Here is a 22,344-nt window from a genome sequence, read left to right as displayed (position 1 = left end):
GCTGAACAGGGCACCGCCATCTGAAGCACCGCTGAACAGGGCACCGCCATCTGAAGCACCGCTGAACAGGGCACCGCCATCTCAAGCACCGCTGCACAGTGCACCGCCATCTCAAGCACCGCTAGCCCATGAGCGGCAGGGGCACTGACGCAACTGGGTCTGTCACGGGGTGAATAATGCACTCTGGGCATCAGTCCCCCTCCAGAACCAGTGGAGACTGTCATTCACTTGAGAGACTGTGGCTTTGCACTCCCCAGGATTGAAGAGTGGGCAACCCACCCACTGTAGAGACTTGAGAGACTGTGGCTTTGCACTCCCCAGGATTGAACAGTGGGCAACCCACCCACTGTAGAGACTTGAGAGACTGTGGCTTTGCACTCCCCAGGATTGAAGAGTGGGCAACCCACCCACTGTAGAGACTTGAGAGACTGTGGCTTTGCACTCCCCAGGATTGAACAGTGGGCAACCCACCCACTGTAGAGACTTGGGAGACTGTGGCTTTGCACTCCCCAGGATTGAACAGTGGGCAACCCACCCACTGTAGAGACTTGAGAGACTGTGGCTTTGCACTCCCCAGGATTGAAAAGTGGGCAACCCACCCACTGTAGAGACTTGAGAGACTGTGACTTAGCACTCCCCAGGATTGAACAGTGGGCATGTGGCCCCCTTGTGGATTTGGTGTCGTGCTGAGATGCCCCCCCTTTCCCTCCCCCTGAGGTGCCTGTTTTCTTGATCTCTGATGCCCCTGCAGTGTTCTCTCCGTCTTTGTCGGGGATCTTGTGTGGGCTTCGCCCATACCGTGTGGTCCCAGTGTTCCACGGACTTTCTTTGTGCAGTACCTGGACTACTATGCCTGGTATTTATTTTGTACATTGTGTATATATATATTTCTGCCTACTTGTTTTTAATATATTCCGATGGTTACACTCATTTTCTTTGGTCTTTGCATTCTTCGGGGGGTGTAACTGTGATTTATTGATATGCATTAGTGTGTGTGTTGTGGTGGGTGAGGGTGGGGGTGTTGCGTGTGTGTCCCTGTCTTTTGCCTCCCCCTCCCCTGTATCGTAGGTGCTGTACTCACCGTGGTCTTTGCCGCCGGCGTTCTTGCTCCTGGTAGAGGAGCAGGAAGACTATTGCAGGGAGAATTTGGAGTTCCGGTTCCATGGTGTCCTCGTTCCTCGTGGAGTGTGTAGAGGTGAGCGTTTTCCCTTCGAAATTCCTGTTTCCGCTGTGTTTTTATCCGCGGTGAATCCGCCCCGGAAAAGGTGGCGGATTGGTAGGTTGTGATACTGTGGGCAGTACATTGTCTCCCGCCTGTCTGTTGTGGTGACCGCCGCGCTGTTTGTTTGTACCGCCGAGGCGGTCTGAGTGTTAAAGTGGCTGTCTTTGTTGGCCTGTTTCCGCCACGGTCGTAATTGCAAATTCTTTACCGCCGGCCTGTTCGCGGTCTTACCACCGCTTTAACACCGTCCGCCAGGGTTGTAATGACCACCATAGTGTTTCAAGAACATGAGTACTTCAAAAATATCATGGACAGGAACATTGTCATAAAAAAGATTGATGTAGAAAAGAGTATTGTTAGAAATGGGGTCTCTAGTTGCCAGAGGTATACACCCTTGTCCAAGTAGGGACCAGAATCCTAGTCAGGGTAAGTCACACACAATACAATCCAAGAAGAATCTTAAGTCTTTAAAAAGCAACAAGTGTCTCTTTCAAGAACAAAGTACCTGGTATACGTCACAATTATATGCACAGAGACCACAGAAGAGGGTATGCGAGGAAAATGAAGGGTGTACGTCGGATTTCCAGGCACACTCAGATGATGCGTCATTTACTTTCCACGTGGCAAGGACTTTGCATTGAATTCCGGTGCACAGGCTTGAATCCTCTGTGTTATGTGGGGTCTTTTGACACCCAGGGATGATCCATGGAAATCCTGGGTGTGCAGGATGAAGTCACAAGTGTTGCATCGATCCGGTGAGCAAAGAGTCAGAGTTTCTGTTGCACAGCGGGTGCTAAATCGATTCCTCCTGCAGAAAGTCGGTGTGCGTCATTCCGGCTCAGCGATGTGTTAATCGAGTGGGTTGTGTGTCAAAGGTCCGGTCGCAATGCTGATGCTGTGTCGATCTCCACTCGGGGAGCTGGGCTGCGTTGTTTCAGTTCGGCGATGCAGTGATTCTTTCAAAGCTAGTCAGGCTGTGCGTCGATTTTCTTTGCACAAGGAGTTCCTTTGCTGAGGTGAAGTCTTTTTGGCCCTGGGGCTTAAGGAAACAGGAGGCAAGCTCAATCCAAACCCTTGGAGAGCACTTCTCAGCAGAGCCAGAGGCCAGCAAGGCAGCAGGGCAACAGCAAGGCAGCAGTCCTTCACAGCAAAGCAGTACAGGTGAGTCCTTTGGGCAGCCAAGCAGCTCCTCTTGGCAGGATGGAGATTCAGGTCCAGAAGTATCTGCGTTGGTAGGGTAAAGGACCGGTTTATATACCCAAAAGTGCCCTTGAAGTGGGGGAGGCTTCAAAGAGTGTTTTTGAAGTCCACAAGGTCCCCTTTCAGTCCAACCCTGTCTGCCAGGGTCCCAGTAGGGGTGTTGGCAGTCCATTGTGCAAGGGCAGGCCACTGTCCTTTGAAATGTGAGTGTCAGGCCCTCCTCCCTTCCAGCCCAGGAAGACCCATTCAGCATGCATATGTGTGCAGGTGTGACTGAGCCTCCTGTGTTTGTGGTTGTCTGGGTGAAATGCACATGGGAGCTGTCAACCAGACCAGCCCAGATGTGGATTGGATACAGGCTGGAAGGCACAGAAGGATTATAAATTAAATGCCAACTCGAAGTGGCAGTGAAACTACACACACAGCCTTGCAACGGCAGGCCTGGGACATGGTTAAGGGGCTAACTTATGTGGGTGGCACAACCAGTGCTGCAGGCCCACTAGTAGCATTCAATTTACAGGCCCTGGGCACATGCAGTGCACTTTACTAGGGACTTACAAGTAAATTAAATATGCCAACTGGGTATGAGCCAATGTTACCATGATTTAAGGGAGAGATCAAATGCACGTTAGCACTGGTTAGCAGTGGTAAAAACCAGCAAAATCAGTGTCAAAATGTGGAGGGAGGCAGGCAAAAAGTTGGGGGTGACTACTGCTAACACATCTCACCTCTAATAATTTAACTTATACAGGGACTCGTTTTAGGCCAATGAACCTTTTGACCCTAATTGGAGACACCTTAAGACGAGATATCTATCCAGCATTTCAATCAATAGATCAATAACCTCATCAATATTCACAATAACAATCAATCAAGTTAGTTAATGACATTAATAAGAATCGAAACACACCATGACCTTTCAGCCATGAATAACCACACGAATTTAGTAAGATTTAAGACATTTATTCCCTATTTGTTACACTCTACTAGCAAGTTTATTAGTCTCAACACCAGAAAACACATCATCAATGTTACAATATGGCAACTTGAATAAGACTTTCTCAAAGCAAAGATCATGAACATTAGAACAAAGCACGACGTCAACATGTATCAACTTTAGCAGAGTACCATTAGCACAATTATTCAACAAAGCAAAGATTCAGTCATTTGGTTATTTGCATCCGTTTAGTGAACTCCTTAACTAACCTCAAATTAGCATCAGCATGTTGGGCTTCATGCAAAACAATTTAGTAACACAAATTTAGAAAACATGTAACTATGGTCTCTATCAAAAGCAGTTGGTACCTAGAAAGAAAAGGCAAACAGACAATTACAATTTCATTATCATATGGTTACCCTCCATAATGGTTCAGCATACAGAGTCAGTCTTCGTCCTAGGGACATCAGTTGATTCACCATCAGCCAGGTTAAGCAGCAAAGTTTCAGCAAAGACAAGACAATAGGATCTTCCCTCATAAGGAGGAGAAGTAAGTATCGGGCAAGGCAAGAGAGGTGAGGATGGTTTGAAGAATCAAACCACAAAGTCTTAAGGCAGAATGTCAGAGTAACAGCAAGAGAGTCCCTATAATGGCTGATTTCTCCTCGTCACACGTCGTTAAATCGCATCCAGCTAACAAGCTTCTAATTTCCAAGTGGGTAATATTTGGTGCATCATTATCTCTGTCCAATGATCCATCGATCACCTTGCTAAAATTTTCACTTAAATCAGTTCTCACGTAGTTTATTGGCTCCTGTAATTGACATCTTCAACGGGTAGAATGTCAGATAGGAAAAGTTACACTCGTCACTTCAGTCAGTAGCTCCATTGTCTTTACCAGTTCAGACGACCTTGTACCTGTTGCGAATTACACTGTTGGATTCAGCAAGAATGTCGCCTTGAGCAAGTTGGGTCTCATGAGAAAGAATTTACTACGGTTACGCACACATCTCTAGCTTCTGGAAACGTACAGTTACATGTCCTTCAGAAAGACAGCACATTGCACATTTAGAAAAACACATTTAATATGAGACCAGGCCGCTAGGCCCAGACCCTTGCTAACTAAGGCCTAGTCATTATTTAGCAGAAACCTTAACATATAACTCTTAATGCTATTATAAAATCATACATTAGTACATTAATAATTCATTATTAATCAATTTAATTAATCATCGTATACATTCGTGGCTACTCCCCGTGGGCACTTTCCAAACACGTACATTAACATTACTCTATCACGTTTTCTATGCAGCTTCATTACACATTATTTCGCAAGCATTTCATGTTAATATTGATTATAAAAGCTACACTCCAACAATCCCTCCTCTGATGACTCTTGTCATCACACAAATCCCTTTCTTTCACAATTCGTTCATTTTCTTATCTCCTTCATTTCTATTTCTTCCCTTGATTTTGCCTTTTCATATTTTGCTCTGAACAATTTTTCCCTTTTCTTTTCTTCTTTTCTTCCCTCCTCGCATCTCGTTTTGCCAATTAAGCTCTAATTCTTTTACTAATTTTGCATGATAACCATAGCCCAAATAAACAAGCCAAAACAATCACTATTCCCTGTATTATTTTTCCCAATATCCCATGCCAAATATTACTAAACCAGCGTCCCACTTTAGCAAGTCCCTTTCCAAACTTTTACCAAACTCCTGGCTCTTTCAGTTCCTTCAAGTCTGCACTATCTCTTGTTAGGTCAGTAAGCATACTTCTGATCTCATTACTATTGTCAGGTATGTAGGCACAGCAGTGACGCTCATTAAGCATCTTACAGACTCTGCCACTTTTTGCTAAAAGAATGTCTAAAGCAAGCCTGTTTTGAAGAGTCATAGCCCTATCTGCAGCAAGTTCAGTATCCATCAGGAGTATAGCTCCTGTGAAATTTGTCAGCATGTTATCCACAATAGTAGACAACTTTCGAATCTTTATGGAGTTCAAAATAACTCCTACTGAAGGAATTATTGCTCCAAATATGTCTCCTACTACACCAGCAGCAGTCTCTCGCTTTTGTCTAGTACGATGTAATTCAGACACTTTCAGGAACTTCTTTAAGTCCTCTAACTGATATATCTTTGGGAAAACTATCGCCAAAAAACATGTCCCATACCATCCCTTTGGAAGACGGTAATAAGCATTAAGTCCACAAATATAATAGACCCCCGGGATCGCTGGATCCTGTCCATTTAACATGAACGTCCACTTACTCTGAAACAAGAACACATGCTTACATTCACTCGTTCCCACAAACACTTCATCATAATATGACTTAGGTCTTGTTGTGCAAAGCTTACCTACATGTAGTGCATATAAAGCTAAGTTCCCTTGTTCCCTCACCCCATTGTAACTACCACTATTAATAAAGGATCGTTGCTGCAAGCCTTTTTCTAATTTCCCCTTTAGAACCCTTCTTCTATCTTCAGTGTGATCTAGAAAGTTTTTCTCTACAGGTGTCAGCAAGCATGTCAAGTTATTGTGGTGTGCATAAGATGTACTAATTGCTACTCTAGCTTCAAAGAATCCTTTAATCAACTTTATGGCATAATATTTAGCTACACTATTCAAATCTTCTATGATAGGCACATAAGAAAACACAAGATCATGATTAGAATAAAAATATTGCACCTCTTCTTGGTTATAGAAACATGTTAGTAGCAAACTACACATAACAAGCTTTCGCATCCATAGTGTCAACATATTCACTCAACAAGCGATAGAAAACATTAGTAGACAGTTTCCCCTTTGTGTTAGTTTCCTCATGCAAATATTTTGTATCTTGCTCAAACCTCTCCCAAGGAGTTAGTGTAGCAGTCTCAGAAACTGTAGCATTGTTAGCTTCATTCTCATCCACCAATCGCATTTTCACAAACAAAGCTATAATGAATATCACACATACAACACCCAAAACAACACCCAAATATTTACAACGCCTACTTCCTCCAGTATCATCTCCTGTGCTAGGCATGATCTGTAAAGAATCAGAAAGTAAAGTGCTACAAGTGTAAACTGCAACCAACTGAGGATGGTTAAAGCCCTTTTTTTTTCTTTTCCCTTTTTTTTTTTCAGCAAAGCTAAGCAGAGTCATTCTTCAGCAAGCATTTACAGCTTTCTCATTCACTCCCAGGATCCTTTGTCAATTCAGGTTATCAGCTTGTCACAATCGGTTTTCAAAAGGTCAATTCAGGTTAACAGTGTCACATCCGGTAATTTATCAGTCTCTTTGCTCAGGTTTCTTTTAACTCAGTTTTCAGCTTAACACAGTCTCCTTTCCTCGTGGCCAAACTCAGGTACCATAGAATTGACCTGGGACTTCTCGATCAAAACAGAATGCCAAGAACTCTTGTTGCCACTCAGCTGATGTTGCATATGCCCATGCAGGACCTGAGTATCTTTGGTTTGCTATTCTCTTTCTTTTCAACTTGCGGTCACCTTGCAATTCTCCTTCACTTAGGTCTTCTTTCCTTGTGGTATCGACCTCTTCCTCTATTGTTTCATCAACAACCACCTCTCCTTTTGTCACTTGCAATTTTGGCCACTTATCTCCTTTCAGTGTCTCTCTGGTCTTTGATCTCCCTTGTGGCAATTTGTTGCCCTCCTCTTGTTCTATGGTGTTTTCTCTTGCTGGACCTGCAACTGACTCAGGAGGAGTCCGGGCACTCTGGCTTCCTTCTGCCTCAACTCCTTCGCCTTCTGGGTCTGTCAGGGGTTCAACTTCAAACCTGTATCCTTCTGCTTCTGGGAGAACCTCTCTTTGGGTCGGTCCTCCTGGTGCCTCAGTTGAGATAGGCTCACTGTCACCCCTCTGGATCTCGTTTACTGTTTGAGTGACCAAGCCGTCCTCAACGGGCTCTCCTTCAGTCTCAGTTCCCCTTTGATAACTCTCCGGCCCTGAGACTTCCTTTTCTGTAGCTGTTATTTTTGACAGCTCAATTTCCTCATCAGTTGGACACAACACTTTCTTTGTGTGACTGGCATGGATCCAGTTTGGAATTCCCGCACACTTCACAGCAGTAGTAGTTGTCAGTATTACTTGATATGGCCCCTTCCAACGTGACTCCAAACACGACTTCCTAACGTGTTTCTTGACAACAACCCAGTCACCAGCTTTCAGGTTGTGACCTGGATCATTTATCGGTGGCAGTGTGGTTGCTTCCACCTGGTGAGAGAAAGAGCGGACCACGTCAGCCAGACCCTTGCAGTAGTCCAACACCATATCATCCGTGATATTTACAAGAGCATTTGCAGGCACTGCGGGCAGTCTCATAGCTTGGCCCATGAGAATTTCATGAGGAGACAGTCCTGTTTTCTTGTTGGGTGTATTTTTCATTGACATTAACACTAAAGGTAATGCATCAGGCCATTTCAAATTTGTAGCTGCGCACATTTTTGCCATTCTCGACTTCAAGGTACAAATCATCTGTTCCACTAATCCTGACGCTTCAGGACGGTAGCTACTATGCAACTTCTGTTCAATGTTCAATGCTGCACACAAGAGCTTAACCACCTCATTGTTGAAGTGACTTCCTCTATCTGATTCTAAAGAGATCGGGAACCCAAAAAGTGGTATCAATTCCCTAAGCAGCAACTTCGCTACTGTGAGGTTATCATTTCTATGTGTGGGGTATGCTTCAATCCAGTGACTAAAGATGCAGACAATCACCAACACGTACCTCAAACCTCCACACACAGGCATCTTAATAAAATCCAATTGCATTCTGCTAAATGGACCTCCTGCTCTCCTAATGTGGCTCAAATTCACCACTGTTCCTTTCCCCACATTCATCTGCTGACAGATGATGCACCTGTGACAAATCACCTCTGCGGCTTGTCTGAATGTTGGGTTGATCCAATCAATCTTGAACAACCTGATCATGGCATCTCTCCCAATATGTGCTTGACCATGGTAGAACCTTGCAAACTGTGACAAAAGTCTGTTTGGCAAAACCATTTTCCCCTCATCTGACACCCACAAATCATCTGGTCTTTGTACACATTGCATCTTAAGCCAAGAGCGCTTCTCCTCTCTGCTGGCATGTCCCTGCAACAATTTCAATTCCTCCAATGTGTCAACCACCCTCAATGCCTAACCTGTGCATGTCTCATTTTCTGTTTCAGATACCAAATCCCACTGATCCTTGAACGATATACAGTTCAATGCGCAAAGCCTTGCGACTTTGTCTGCATATCCGTTTCCCATTGAGACAAAGTCTTGTGATTTCACATGAGCGCTGCATTTCACCACGGAAATTTCAAGAGGTAACTGAATCGCATGCAACAACTCCTTACTTCTTTCACTATTTTTCACTGGAGAACCAGAAGAAGTCATAAATCCCCTCTGGGACCATAGCTGGCCAAAATCATGGACAATCCCAAATCCGTACCTGCTGTCAGTATAGATAGTGACCTTCAGTTTGTCAGCGGCATGGCATGCTCTAGTAAGAGCAACCAATTCAGCTATTTGAGCAGAGTATACTCTTTCAAGCCAAGATGCTTCTAGGATACCAGTGATTCTACACACAGCGTATCCGGCTGCCAGTACTCCTACTGAGTCTCTCAAACATGAGCCTTCAACAAAGATAATGTAATCATTTTCTTCCAATTGGGTATCTTTAATATCAGGTCTCGGTTTGGTGCACAGTTCTGTTACCTGAAGACAATCATGTTCTACCTCATCGGCATCATCAACTTCTGTATTCTCATTTGGAAGCAAAGTTGCCGGGTTCAACACAGTACATCGTTTCAGTGACACATTAGGTGACCCCAATATAATCGTTTCATATTTCGTCAATCTGACATTTGTCATGTGCTGAGTTTTGGTTTGGGTCCATAAAATTTCAACTGAGTGTGAACCCATGACTGTTAAAGGATGTCCCATCACTATGCCTTCACACTGTGTAAGGCTTTGACCAACTGTTGCAACTGCGCGCAGACACCCCGGTAAGGCTGCTGCGACTGGGTCCAAAGTAGCTGACAAATATGCTACTGGTCGGTTTGCACCTCCATGGACCTGAGTCAAGACAGACAAAGAGCAAGCATCACGTTCATAACAAAACAGGACAAAAGGCTTCGTGTAATCAGGCATACCTAAAGCTGGAGCTCTGCACAAACACTCCCTGAGCTCAATGAATGCCTTCATCTCTTTCTCAGACATACTTATGGTATCTGGACCATCCTTAACCTCCTTAACGGTCAGCCTCACCAATGGCAAGGAGATAACTGAGAAATTCGGGATCCACTGATGACGGTAGCCCACCATTCCCAGAAACATCCTAACGTCTCTCCGAGATGTTGGGGGATTCATTTGCAGTATGGCAGTAACTCTTTCCTAGGATATTTTCCTCTACCCTTTCTCAATTAGATGACCTAGATATTTCACCTCTTTCTGACAGTACTGCAGCTTCTTTGGGGACACTTTATGCCCATTCTTTCTCAAGTGGTTCAGTAAGGCAATAGTATCATACTTGCAGTCATCTCTCGTTTTGGATGCAATTAACAAATCATCAATGAACTGCACTAGAGTCGAATTAAAAGGCAATTCCAATGACTCCAAATCTTTCTTCAGTCTCTGATTAAAGATGGAAGGTGATTCCGAAAACCCTTGAGGAATTCAACACCAACTGTAAACTATGTCCAAGAATTTGAAACTGAAAAGAAATTGGCTGTCCTCATGAAGAGGCATCAAAAAGAACGCTTGAGACAAATCTACAACTGTGAACCATTCTGCATCACATGGGACCTGGAACATAATCACAGCTGGATTTGGCACCACTGGGCAACATTTCACCACTATGTCATTGATCTTTCTCAAGTCTTGGACAGTTCGAACTTTCCCACAAGGCTTTCTCAGTCCCATTATTGGCGAATTACATGGACTGCTCATTACTTCTTTCAGGACCCCTTGCTTCACAAAGTCTGCGATTATCTGCGTCACCTGTATGAGGACATCCTGTGCCATATGGTACTGCGGTACCTGGGGAAACACAACATTTGGCTTCACATCCACTTTGACAGGATCTACTCCCTTTATCAATCCCATTTCCTTTCCTGTCAAGTCCCACACCTTCTCTGTAACTGTTCCCTGAAATTCTGCTGGCAAATCGGTCACTGTGAACATCGGGAAAAAGCTTATCAAGGGGTACTCCTTATCTGTTGTCTCTGGCTCTGAGATCTGACTATCATCCCCTTCATCATCACTGTTTGACTGCACTTCAATCCCTTCATTGGAACAGGTGATTGAACACCTCGTCTTGCATAGTAAGTCTCTTCCCAGTAGGGACACAGGACTTAAATCACAGACTACAAATCTGTGCAATCCCTGAAAGGTACCAATCTCAACCTGAACCGGATCAGTGATCGGGTTAGTCAGGAGATGGTTTGCTACTCCTACTACCTTTATTGTACGCCCTGAAAGAGGCAGCTTCGGAACCTCCGCACTTCTGACTGTAGAGCGTGTAGCTCCTGTGTCACCAAAAATGAGACTTGGTGACCCATCACTTTCCCTTGCACGTAAGGTCCCCTCTGATCTACTTCTAGGGATGCTGCAAGCCTGCACTCCTCACTATCTGAGCTGTCATCCGACCATTCATCGTTTATTCCATTCTCACCACACAATGGGAACTGTTGTACTGCATTATTTTGAGTCATTCCTTGGCCTGTGACCTGTTGAGGAAGCATCACCTGTTGCTGTCCCATTGGTGCTAAGGGCAACTGCATTTCCTGTCTAGGTACCACGGGAATCTGCTGTTGCACTTGCTGCATCTCCACTGGTTGTACACGTGGCATCTGCACCTGTTGCATGGGTTGAAGACCCTGCATCTGAACCATGTTATTCTGAAAGTTTGGGTTTGGACCCCTCATTCTTGGTCCTTTAGCATTTTTAAATGCATTGACATCATTGCTTTGTTGAACAACACCATCCTGCACCATCATTGGACATTCCCGCTTCCAGTATCCAATGCCCCGCAAGCATGACATGGTAACACCTTCTTCGTTCCCTGCTCATCATTTTGTACTACTACAGTATTTAGATCTGGACAACGGTTCACAAAACCTCCTCGACCTCTGCCTCTCGCTTGCGTCTGAAACATTGCGTTACCTTGCAGCTGTTGCTCCATTTGCTGTGCTCCATTTCCCTGCATCCCTGCTTGCGCAGCCTTAATTTGCATCACCATCACCTTCTCCTTCAACTTTCTCTGCTTAAACTCAGTTTCGTCACTACAGTATTTCGCATACTGTAACACCTCATCAATCGGCTTCGCTTGCCAACAGATCAAATGATTCTTAATCATCTGGCTAATCTCCGGTCTCAGCCCTTCAACAAACCTGAACACTAGGTGATTCATGTCTTTCGCCTCTATGACCTCTGTACCACTGTAGTGTTTGAACACCTTCAACAACCTTTCATAGTAGGCATGTATCAACTTTTCAGCTTTCTGTGCCATTCGATCAATCTTTTGCCAATCAATATTTTGCGGCAAAACTTTCTGCTTCAAAAACTCAATCACCTTATAGTAGTACCTCATCACCTCAGGAGATGGTGCTCCAGTAACCCTGTCCCTTGCCGGTTCTTCTGTTGGCCAGTCCACACTTCTCTTGCACTCAAGCCAGAAATCAGCTGGAACAATAATCTCAAAGAGAGTATTCACAAACCTGTCTGTCTGCTGATACCATTCTATTGGCTTCTCCCTCAATCTGGGAAAGTCAGTTGTAAAAGACAAAATGTCACCTCTAGACCATGGTACATGGACAAGAACCCTTCCAGCAGTTTCTCTCATTGGTAACATCTTTATTGTACACGTATCTGGCGCGGCTTTCGCCTGCTGCTGTTCCGAGCAGTCACTTTTCCTTTTATCTCTTTCCTTTGCCCATCTGCCTTCCCACTTCTCTAATGCTCCCCAAACTTGAGCACTCTGTAGTATTTCTTTAAGGTGTGCCTTCATCCCAGTAGACCTCATGTGATCAAAATCCTTAGGTTCGAAGTCTAGCCTGTAGCTCCTCTTCAGATGTTTTATATTGTCTAGATCTATGCCATATTTGTCTGCCAAATTCGCTAACCTCTGGTGCACCTTGCTCACTTCTTTGGTTATCTTTGGGCACAAATACTCAACTCTGCTTCAGTGTATGATTCTAACCTATTCACTCCCATACTCCCTTCTACTAGCTCAGCTGCTTCCACGCCCAACCTCACGAAATTCAGGTATTCCTCTCTCTCTGACCGTTCTGTTGTCGCAGGAGTAGTCTGTGGTGAGTTTAACTTATCCAGCCATTCGTTCAATTGTTGCGCAGTTAAACCTTGCAACAAGATATTTCCAGCCTGCATCATCGGTGGTTGCGACAAATTTGCACTTGGAATCTGTGGAGTCAGCAGTGCCAAACCTGATTGTCTCACTGTATCTGGAGGAATCCCAATCGGGCTGAAGTCAGGGACCTGGACCTCTCAACTGTCTGTCCTATTGGAGTTACTCCTTGAGAGTTCCCTACGAACCCTCCTCTTGTCATCTCTTGGGTCATTACTCCCTGATCACATACACTAGGCTTTGCCTGTGCATACAGCGGTACTGGTGGACCAACAGTAATAGGTAAGGATATGGCAGCTGGCGCCTGTTTCCCAAAGCCTGTGGAGCATTAACTCCCATATTCTGATTCATTACAAGTGCTGTGGCTGACTACGGTCCTGTGACTGAAGTGTAACTCGGAACCATCTGTTGCTGCGCTGGGGCAGCAAAAGTGGTGTTGGCGCAATGTGCACTAACTTTGGTCTTGCATATGTCTGATCAGGTGGCACCATCAAGCTTGTAGTTGTCTCTAATACTGGGACATCAGGGTAGAGCCTCTGAACTGGTAGTGGCTGCAACTGTGTCTGCATCTCTGGAACAGTGGATACACTGACACTATTCTCTATCGGAGCTGGTGTTGTAACATTATTTACCTGTACTTGGTTTGATGTTCCCTGGTTTTGCGTCAAATTTACCGGACCTGCACTAGTACTTGGTCTATTGTCATTTATGGCATATGGTGGTGGTCGATCATGTAACATCTGATTAAGAAACTCATCATCATCCGAGTCATCTGCATCTGCCCAAGACTTCTTAGTCTCCTTTTCCTTGCTAGAGACCTTGTCTATTTTACAAGTGGCCTTTCTTCCTTGCGTGTCGGCTTCTTGAGTTATTGCCGGGAACATCCTAACTCCATCTATTATTTCCCTTCTCCACATCATGTGCTGACTTTCCCACTAGCCTCCGCTGGTGTCTTTTCTGCTTTCCTCATCCTCCTCTCAAACTTCTGTTGCCTCTGTCGTATGGCCATTAGTTCCCAAATCGCTAGCGCCTCAAACTGGGCTGGTCTCGGAGGCGGTTTTTGCTCATTTAACGCCTTCTGCAAATTCTCTAAGATCCCTATGTTGAACGACCCATTCTCTGGGAACGCCAAACACCCATCTTTCTCTGTTAATTTGCACCATTGCTTTAGCCAAAGACATGGCGCGACTCCTTTCTCCTCCATTATGGCATTAGCCGGAATATCCTCCGGCGGTGTAGGCTCTCCCACACTCGCTGTAATATACACATCTCCCCTCAAAGCACTCCTTAAAGCCTTGAAAAACTTCATTTTTGCGTCTTTTATTTTGTTGTGATCGAATAAGGAAGTGACTTTAATTCCCAGAACACTCTTCGCCTACCTTCTAAACCAATTGCCTCTCACGGACGGCTGCCAATCCGTGTGCGATCCTTCTCACTAACCGACCTATCCCAGCGCGGCTCCAATGATGTCACACTCACACACACTGCGGCTGACAAAGTCTTGTGGCTTGTCTTCCTTACTCACTATTCACCCAAAAAAATTAATGCAATATATCGCTTGCACTTAACAACAGAAACTCAAATTTGCCGGTTTACTACAGGAAGGGTAACAAAATCGCTTCAGAACTTTACAGAGATTTCACTTGAAGCCTCAGCCGCTACTCTCTCCTTCTCAGATCCCGCACTCGCAAGCAAAATTTGACCTGCAAATTCTACTCTCGATTTGTCAATGGTTTGTCCTAGTGCACTTTAGAACTTCACCAAATCTCCATCGAAGTTTTCACTCACTCACTTTTTACTCAAATTCGACTCGTCAACCATGCCCGATTGACCTATTAAACCGTGCAAATTACAACATAAACCAAGTGTCTCACTACACTTCAGTATACTCCGGAGTCTTAGACCACACAGGGTCCGCACACCACCAACAACCACGTGGACAATTTTTTAGCACAAAGCGCCACACTCACATGAAGTTCGCCGACTTCCCTACTCTCATACTGCAGAGTACGCCCACTTCTACTAAAACATTACCTGGCCTAAAATTCTCACAAACCTCCCAATTCACCTGCAGTATGCATAAGCTGTGCAAGTGCAAATTCCACGTCACTCACTTTATCACTAGAACGCAGAGAACATACCCAACTCACTTCGGCAAGCTCCGAGATTCCGGGAAAGTCATTTGGGACTTAGGGGCACATCATCTCTCCAATTTGCATTATTCCGAAAACAATTCTAAAACAATAGTCCCTCGTCTTAGGGCCCCAAAGGGCCAAAACCATCCTCTGCTATCAGAACCGCTAACGCGTCCCACCTCCAATAATTTAACTGATACGGGGACTTGTTTTAGGCCAATTAACTTTTTGAACCTGATTGGAGACACCTTAAGACGAGATATCTATCCAGCATTTCAATCAATAGATCAATAACCTCATCAATATTCACAATAACAATCAATCAAATTAGTTAATGACATTAATAAGAATCAAAGCACACCATGACCTTTCAGCCATGAATAACCACACAAATTTAGTAAGATTTAAGACATTTATTCCCTATTTGTTACACTCTACTAGCAAGTTTATTAGTTTCAACACCAGAAAACACATCATCAATGTTACAATATGGCAACTTGAATAAGACTTTATCAAAGCAAAGATCATGAACATTAGAACAAAGCACGACGTAAACATGTATCAACTTTAGCAGAGTATCATTAGCACAAGTATTCAACAAAGCAAAGATTCAGTCATTTGGCTATGTGCATCCGTTTAGTGAACTCCTTAACTAACCTCGAATTAGCATCAGCATGTTGGGCTTCATGCAAAACAATTTAGTAACACAAATTTAAAAAACATCTAACTATGGTCTCTATCAAAAGCAGTTGGTACCTAGAAAGAAAAGACAAACAGACAATTACAATTTCATTATCATATGGTTACTATCCGTAATGGTTCAGCATACAGAGTCAGTCTTCTTCCTCAGGACATCAGTCGATTTGCCATCAGCCAGGTTAAGCAGCAAAGTCTCAGCAGAGACAAGGCAATAGGCTTTTCCCTCATAAGGAGGAGAAGTAAGTATCGGGGAAGGCAAGAGAGGTGAGGATGGTTTGAAGAATCAAACCACAAAGTCTTAAGGCAGAATGTCAGAGTAACAGCAAGAGAGTCCCTCTAATTGCTGATTTCTCCTTGTGACACGTCGTTAAATCGAATCCAGCTAACAAGCTTCTAATTTCCAATTGGACAATATTTGGTGCATCATTATCTCTGTCCAATGATCCATCGATCACCTTACTAAAATTTTCACTTAAATCAGTTCTCACGTAGTTTATTTGCTCCTGTAATTGACGTCTTCAACAGGTAGAATGTCAGGTAAGAAAAGTTACGCTTGTCGCTTCAGTCAGTAGCTCCATTGTCTTTACCAGTTCAGGAGACCTTGCACCTGTTGCGAATTACACTGTTGCATTCAGTAAGAATGTCTCCTTGAGCAAGTTGGGTCTCATGAGAAAGAATCTACTACGGTTACACACACATCTCTAGCTTCTGGAAAAGTACAGTTACATGTCCTTCAAAAAGACAGCACATTGCACGTTTAGAAAAACACATTTAATATGAGACCAGGCCGCTAGGCCCAGACCCTTGCTAACTAAGGCCTAGTGATTATTTAGCAGAAACCTTAACATATAACTCTAAATTGCTATTATAAAATCATACATTAGTACATTAATAATTCATTATTAATCAATTTCATTAATCATCGTATACATTGGTGGCCACTCCACGTGGGCACATTCCAAACGCGTACATTAACATTACTCTATCACGTTTTATATGCATCTTCATTACACATTATTTCGCAAGCATTTCATGTTAATATTGATTATAAAAGCTACACTCCAACACTACCCTAAGGCAGTCAGGTGTAACAAGTATTATTATATATAATATTGTTTTTAGTGTTAATTAGTATGTAATGTAGTGTAGTTTTTTTGGTTATATGTGTTGTATTATTTTGTATTTGTGTTTTTATTAACACAATGTTTTCACTTAGCAAACTGTTTAATGTTTGATTTTTCTTTAGTAGCAGGATGTTGGGTTCACTGGGAAGGAGAGTGGGGAGATTTTTAAGAATAAATGTTTTAATTTTTAATTTTAGATTAATAATTGTAAAGATATGCAAATTAATAGTTTTGAATTGTAAAATGTAATGTATTATATTGAATGGTTTCATTTTCTTTATTTTGATGTTAATTAAGATATATTTCAATAGTACTGCTTTTTAAATTAAAACACAAATATTATGAAATATTAAACATATTTAAAAATGTTCAACAAAGTAGATTAGTTTGAATTATTTTTAGCTCGGAATTAAAAATAGTACCTCGTTTTTAGGAAACATTTATAGTTGTGTAAATATTTTTTTTTGAAAATCTGTTTTAAGTTTAAAATATTTTTTTTTTTACAAAAAATAAAAAACAAATTGAAAGAATATTTATTTCAATTATTATTGATAATTTTTTATTTAATTTTATACTTTAACTTTTATTAATAGTAGTACATATTTTCAACATTATATTAATTTTTAAACATAATTAAAATATTATTTTTAAACATTAAAATATATATATATTTAAATAAAGGTTTGTAGATTCATTTTTTTTTTTACCTAGCATTTTTTTAAATGTTGAAAATAGAAAAATGTGAGAATGTGAAGTATTGATTATGTATGTAAAATGTGTATTTAGTAATATGGTGGGTAAACATTTTATTTTGAAGTTTTGTAAATTTCAGGTCCAGCGACTTTCCTCATTTTGGTATAGATTGGAGTAGGAATAGTTACTGTCACCCCTTTAGTGTCCAAGGCCTTCCCCAAAATTGATTTAGGTTGGAGTGCAAACAGTAAATGTTACCCCTTTCATGTCCAACACCTTCTGCAAGTTGATTTAGATTGGAGTGGGAAAAGGAAATGTCACCACTTTAGTGTCCAACGCCTTCCCTGAAATTGGTTTAGGTTGGAGTGGGAGTACTAAATGTTCCTTCTTTAGTGTCCATCACCTGACTCAAATTGGTTTAGATTGGAGTGAGCATACCAAATGTCACCCCTTTAGTGTCCAACACCTTCCCCCAAATTGGCTTAGGTTGGAGTGGGAGTGGTAAATGTCACCCCTTTAGTGTCTAACGCCGTCCCTAAAATTGGCTTAGACTGGAGTGGGAATAGTAAATGTCACCCCCCGTTAGTGTCCAGCATTTTCCCTATTATTGCTTTAGAGTGGAGTTGGAATAATAAATGTCACCTCTTCAGTGTCTAACACCTTCCCTTAAATTAATTTAATTCAGAGTGGATATAGTAAATATCATCCCTTTAGTCTTGGCCACAGGAAAGCCATTGAGTCTGACACTGTCTTCTCCTTGTGCATGTATCCCAAAGAAGGCATATTCTAGGAGCTAGGAAGAAGGCGTAGGTAGTGATAACCAGGTTGATGTTGCAATGAAACTTGACTCAGGTACTGCGTATGAATCTCCTGGGTAGATGTTGACCGGTTTAGAGCCAATCAAAATGCAGCATTTTGAAAGTGCACAGCTGTCTGAAGCCTGGAGCTTGCCTGAATTCCTCTTTGGATGGAAGTTTTTCGGGGCATGCACACGAGCTGCGTTTTGGAGGCTTGCGTTTCTGTCTATCCCACCTTGGCGTCCGGGGGTTTATGTAAGTGACAGTTGGACCCCTGGGTGAGTAGTACACTTCGGCATTGGTGTTCTTTTTTCCCATTTGGGCAAGTGTTTGGATTGTGGCTGCTGCTGTAATTGCCTAGCATGGCGAAGCATGCCCATAAACGAAAGCACTTGGAGGGTTATTCCTCGTCCTCATCTTCCTTATTTCCACTCTGGTCTCGACCCCCTTCCAGACTGAGCAGACGTGGGGAGGAGCATGGCCGCATTAAATGCCTCATTAAGGAGACCCTGCTTAAGATGGGACCAGAGGGCAAGAGTAAAGTTGTTCCTAATGCTGCAATGAAACGTGTGAGGTAGTGGGTATCATAACGCAGGTATACTAATTAGAAATGAATGTTAAGTAGTTGGAGTAATTAATATAGAAGAATAAACTATACATTTGAAAATGTGCCCTCGGAGAGTGATCACCAAGATTCACAAATGTACTAATAAAATGAATAACCTGTATGAAATAGAGAAAAGCGTGTTGAATAATGTATTAGTATGTCATATTGAGATATATATATCATATGTTTAGCATTATATTGTAGAGCTAACTTAGCCGAAGTTGTATGGCCTAGTTGTCAGGCCTTTTGCAGAAATCGAGTATTAATGAGCAATGTAGAAAAAGCTAATGTGCTTGAATGACCGTGAACTTCTTATTGTTTAATAAAATCTGCTCAGCAAAAATCCTATGTGTGAACCACGAACAGGAGATGACGGAGAAAAGGCTTGTATCCAAATCAGTGTAACGTGTACTGGATGTACTTTCCCGGGACTTGAACAATGGAGATACTGACTGGAGAAGAAGATGCAACATTTTCGATACCTGACGAGCCTGACGATGAGGACATCATACAGCGAACCAATCGACATCTTGAGAACTGTGTGGGAAAATAAGGACTATTGGATAATGCAAAATCATGAGGTTAATTACCAATTAGGAATTGGGGGATAGTCTGGGTGGCTTTGATATAATGCCGTGACAAAGGGGGAGACGTTAGAGGTTAGGTGTGGATGTTCGAAGAGATTCAAGATCTGTCATTGGGCTTATTCCCTTGAGAGCCTGATGTGATGCTGATCGATTGATGACCTGTAGATGAAGACTGATTTTGTTGCTGATCCATATTGTGGATAGGTATCTATGACAATGTGACTGAATTACCTTTTGTGCCTTTTCCTTCTAGGTACCAACTGCGCTGTTTAATAGTTTTCTTTTAGCTAGATGTTTTTCCAAGTTCATATTCTAAATTGTTTTCGCATGAAGTCGCACATGCATATGCTAATCTGGGTTAGGTGAGTTCTTACCTTATGACATTGACAATCGCAGAGACAATTGATTGACAAACTGATTGCTGAACTTCGCTATTCATGTTGACATTAATTCCTGATTCAGTTATTGATTAGATTATGTTTTTGGCTCCTTCTAATGAATTAATACGGATTGGCTTGAATAAAGTTTGAATTAACCCCATGACTTGGTATTGGAACTAATAGAGAAATAAAATTGATAAAACATATATTGAGTTGTGGTTATTCACGACTGAAGGTCATGGTGCGATGTTATTAACTACTGATTAATGTTTTTGCTTAATGGTTATTGATTTGTGTAATGGTTATTGATGAACTTCGGTCACACCTAGCTAGGATACTCCATGGGAAGCAATACGTTCATTGACCTATACCCGTCCCCTTATAAGTTTACTAATTAAGGACCGGACGCGCTAGCAGGTATGAATCACCTCGGTAGATATGGACTGGCTAAGAGCCAATCAAAATGCACCATTTTCGAAGTGCATTGCTGCCTGATGCTTAATATTGTTAAAACAAGCCAAGAATATTAAAGTTTCTGGAGTCGGAAACTAAATTCCAAAGTACTAAAATGTAATACATTTACTATGATCTGTGCTTTCGCATTTAACTCAGCACAGTTTATTGCAAAACCCGCTGTGATGTTTTATGAGGATCCGCGCATTATGTCCCTTGTTGACTTATCGCCCTAAAGATTTACAAAGTCCCGTTGAAAGGCAATTAAAATGTTTATTTAGGTGTGGTGCAAAGATTTTGCCTGAAGAGCAGATACTCGGCTGGCATAGCCGTTATACTAAAATCCAATGAAAAAATTACCAGACCTTCATTTAGGAACGTTTAATTAAGTTCACAACATTTCAAGTTCCATTTTCAATGTTTAGCTAAAATATCGCCCTTCTGTCTCAGACTCACAAACTTCTAAAATAATATTTTACACATGTTCGGAGTCTTTTCAAAATTTCTGCAGAAGGTGAAAAAGAGTATGTTGGAATGTAATAAAAGGAAGTACCAGATGGAGACTTTGTAATAAACAAGGTTGAAACACCTGGGACTGCGTGTTAATAAATCCGAATGCAATTAAGAAATTCATGTTTGTAGCAGAAAGCGGAGACGGTGAGAAAAACATGTCAACCCCCAAGTTGGATTCAAGTTCCTCATAGTATGGTGCCAGTGATGCCTTGTCCGTTCACAATGCTATTTTACGGATTTCATTCAGAAAAACACTTTCATCCAAAAATGTTTGAAAGTGTCAATGACCGCTGTGGTGAGTTTTCGGCGGGAAAAGAACGGTCAAAGGATTTAACATGACTAGCGGTTAACAGCAGAACCAAAGAAAATATGGGGTGTGGAGGAAATAGAATGGTAGACGAATACAGTAGGATTTGAAATATGGAACTTGACTACAAATGGGAAGCCGGTGTACAAGACGCTGTATTTTTACACAGAACCACCGTTAAAGGGCAAACTGTCAAAAACGTCAATCTGTACTGTTGTAGCAATCCAATTGCTCTTCAAAAGTCCCTTAAATGTTTTTCGTTGTTTCTGGATTTGTGACACAATGAAGGTTCTTGCCTCTTTAAAATGTTTTGAGCCGCACATTTTTGTGTAACCCCGAGCACAATCACCATGTTAAACGTATAAAATGGTGGATTCTGCAATTAAATTCGAATTTATAATTTAAATAAACTGTCTTTCACTCACTTAAATAATCTTTATTCGGTTTACACAAATCCATAAAAGCAGAAATAAAAACACATGACAATAGAAATTAGCAACATAAAAAAGATTAAAAACAGATATTTATAAAGACACAGCATAAAGACACATACAAAAGCAACCTAATACCTTCGACCAGTGCTTAATTTGAGCTTGTGGTTTTTGGTGGGGAAGCACCGGCACTCATTTTTGAGGGCCAGCACTTATTTGTCTGCATCAGGCATCTACTGCTAGCAAAATACACTTATGAGAAAGACCGAGGAAGAAAAAAACGAAAAGTGTCACAAAGGGAGAAATTAGAAAGCTGCAACAGTGAGCTAAAGTGGCAAGGAGTGGCTGTAAATAGATTACAGAGGCCTGAGATGGTTTTAGGATTAGACTGCCTCAATATTCTGTGCTCGCACATTTAATTGCAGCAGTACCGTGCTTCAAAGGAGAGCTTTGGGAACCAGAACGTTTTTATTCACAAATTAAGCACTGCATTCAACAGTAAAATAAATGCCTCTCTGTCAGATTGAATCTTAAACCTACAAAAAATTGGGCTCAAAAAGTGATCTCCTTGGAAGGGAATACAATTGGCTGAAAAGTGTAAAGTGCATAATGCTTTGTTAAGTGATATTGTCGCAGGGGAAACCTGACAATAAAGTATCCCAGTCTAAACCCCTGGGAAAAACACTTGTAAATGTGGTGAGTTAAAACAGAACCTGGTCCAATAAAACCTGCAATTAGAGTTAAAGAATGATGTTAAATAAAATTCAAATCCCAGCAAGGTTTTAATCAGATTACAATTGGTAATACTGCCAAGTTTATCAAAATTTGCTTGATGAAGGATGCCCCTTTCTCTGAAATCCTCTTTCACCTGGGTCATTGCATCACGCTTAATATTTGCCA

This window comes from Pleurodeles waltl, chromosome 8 (genome assembly GCF_031143425.1).
Source record: "Pleurodeles waltl isolate 20211129_DDA chromosome 8, aPleWal1.hap1.20221129, whole genome shotgun sequence".
In the NCBI taxonomy this organism is placed as follows: Eukaryota; Metazoa; Chordata; class Amphibia; order Caudata; family Salamandridae; genus Pleurodeles; species Pleurodeles waltl.
Note: the sequence above shows the minus strand (reverse complement) of the source record.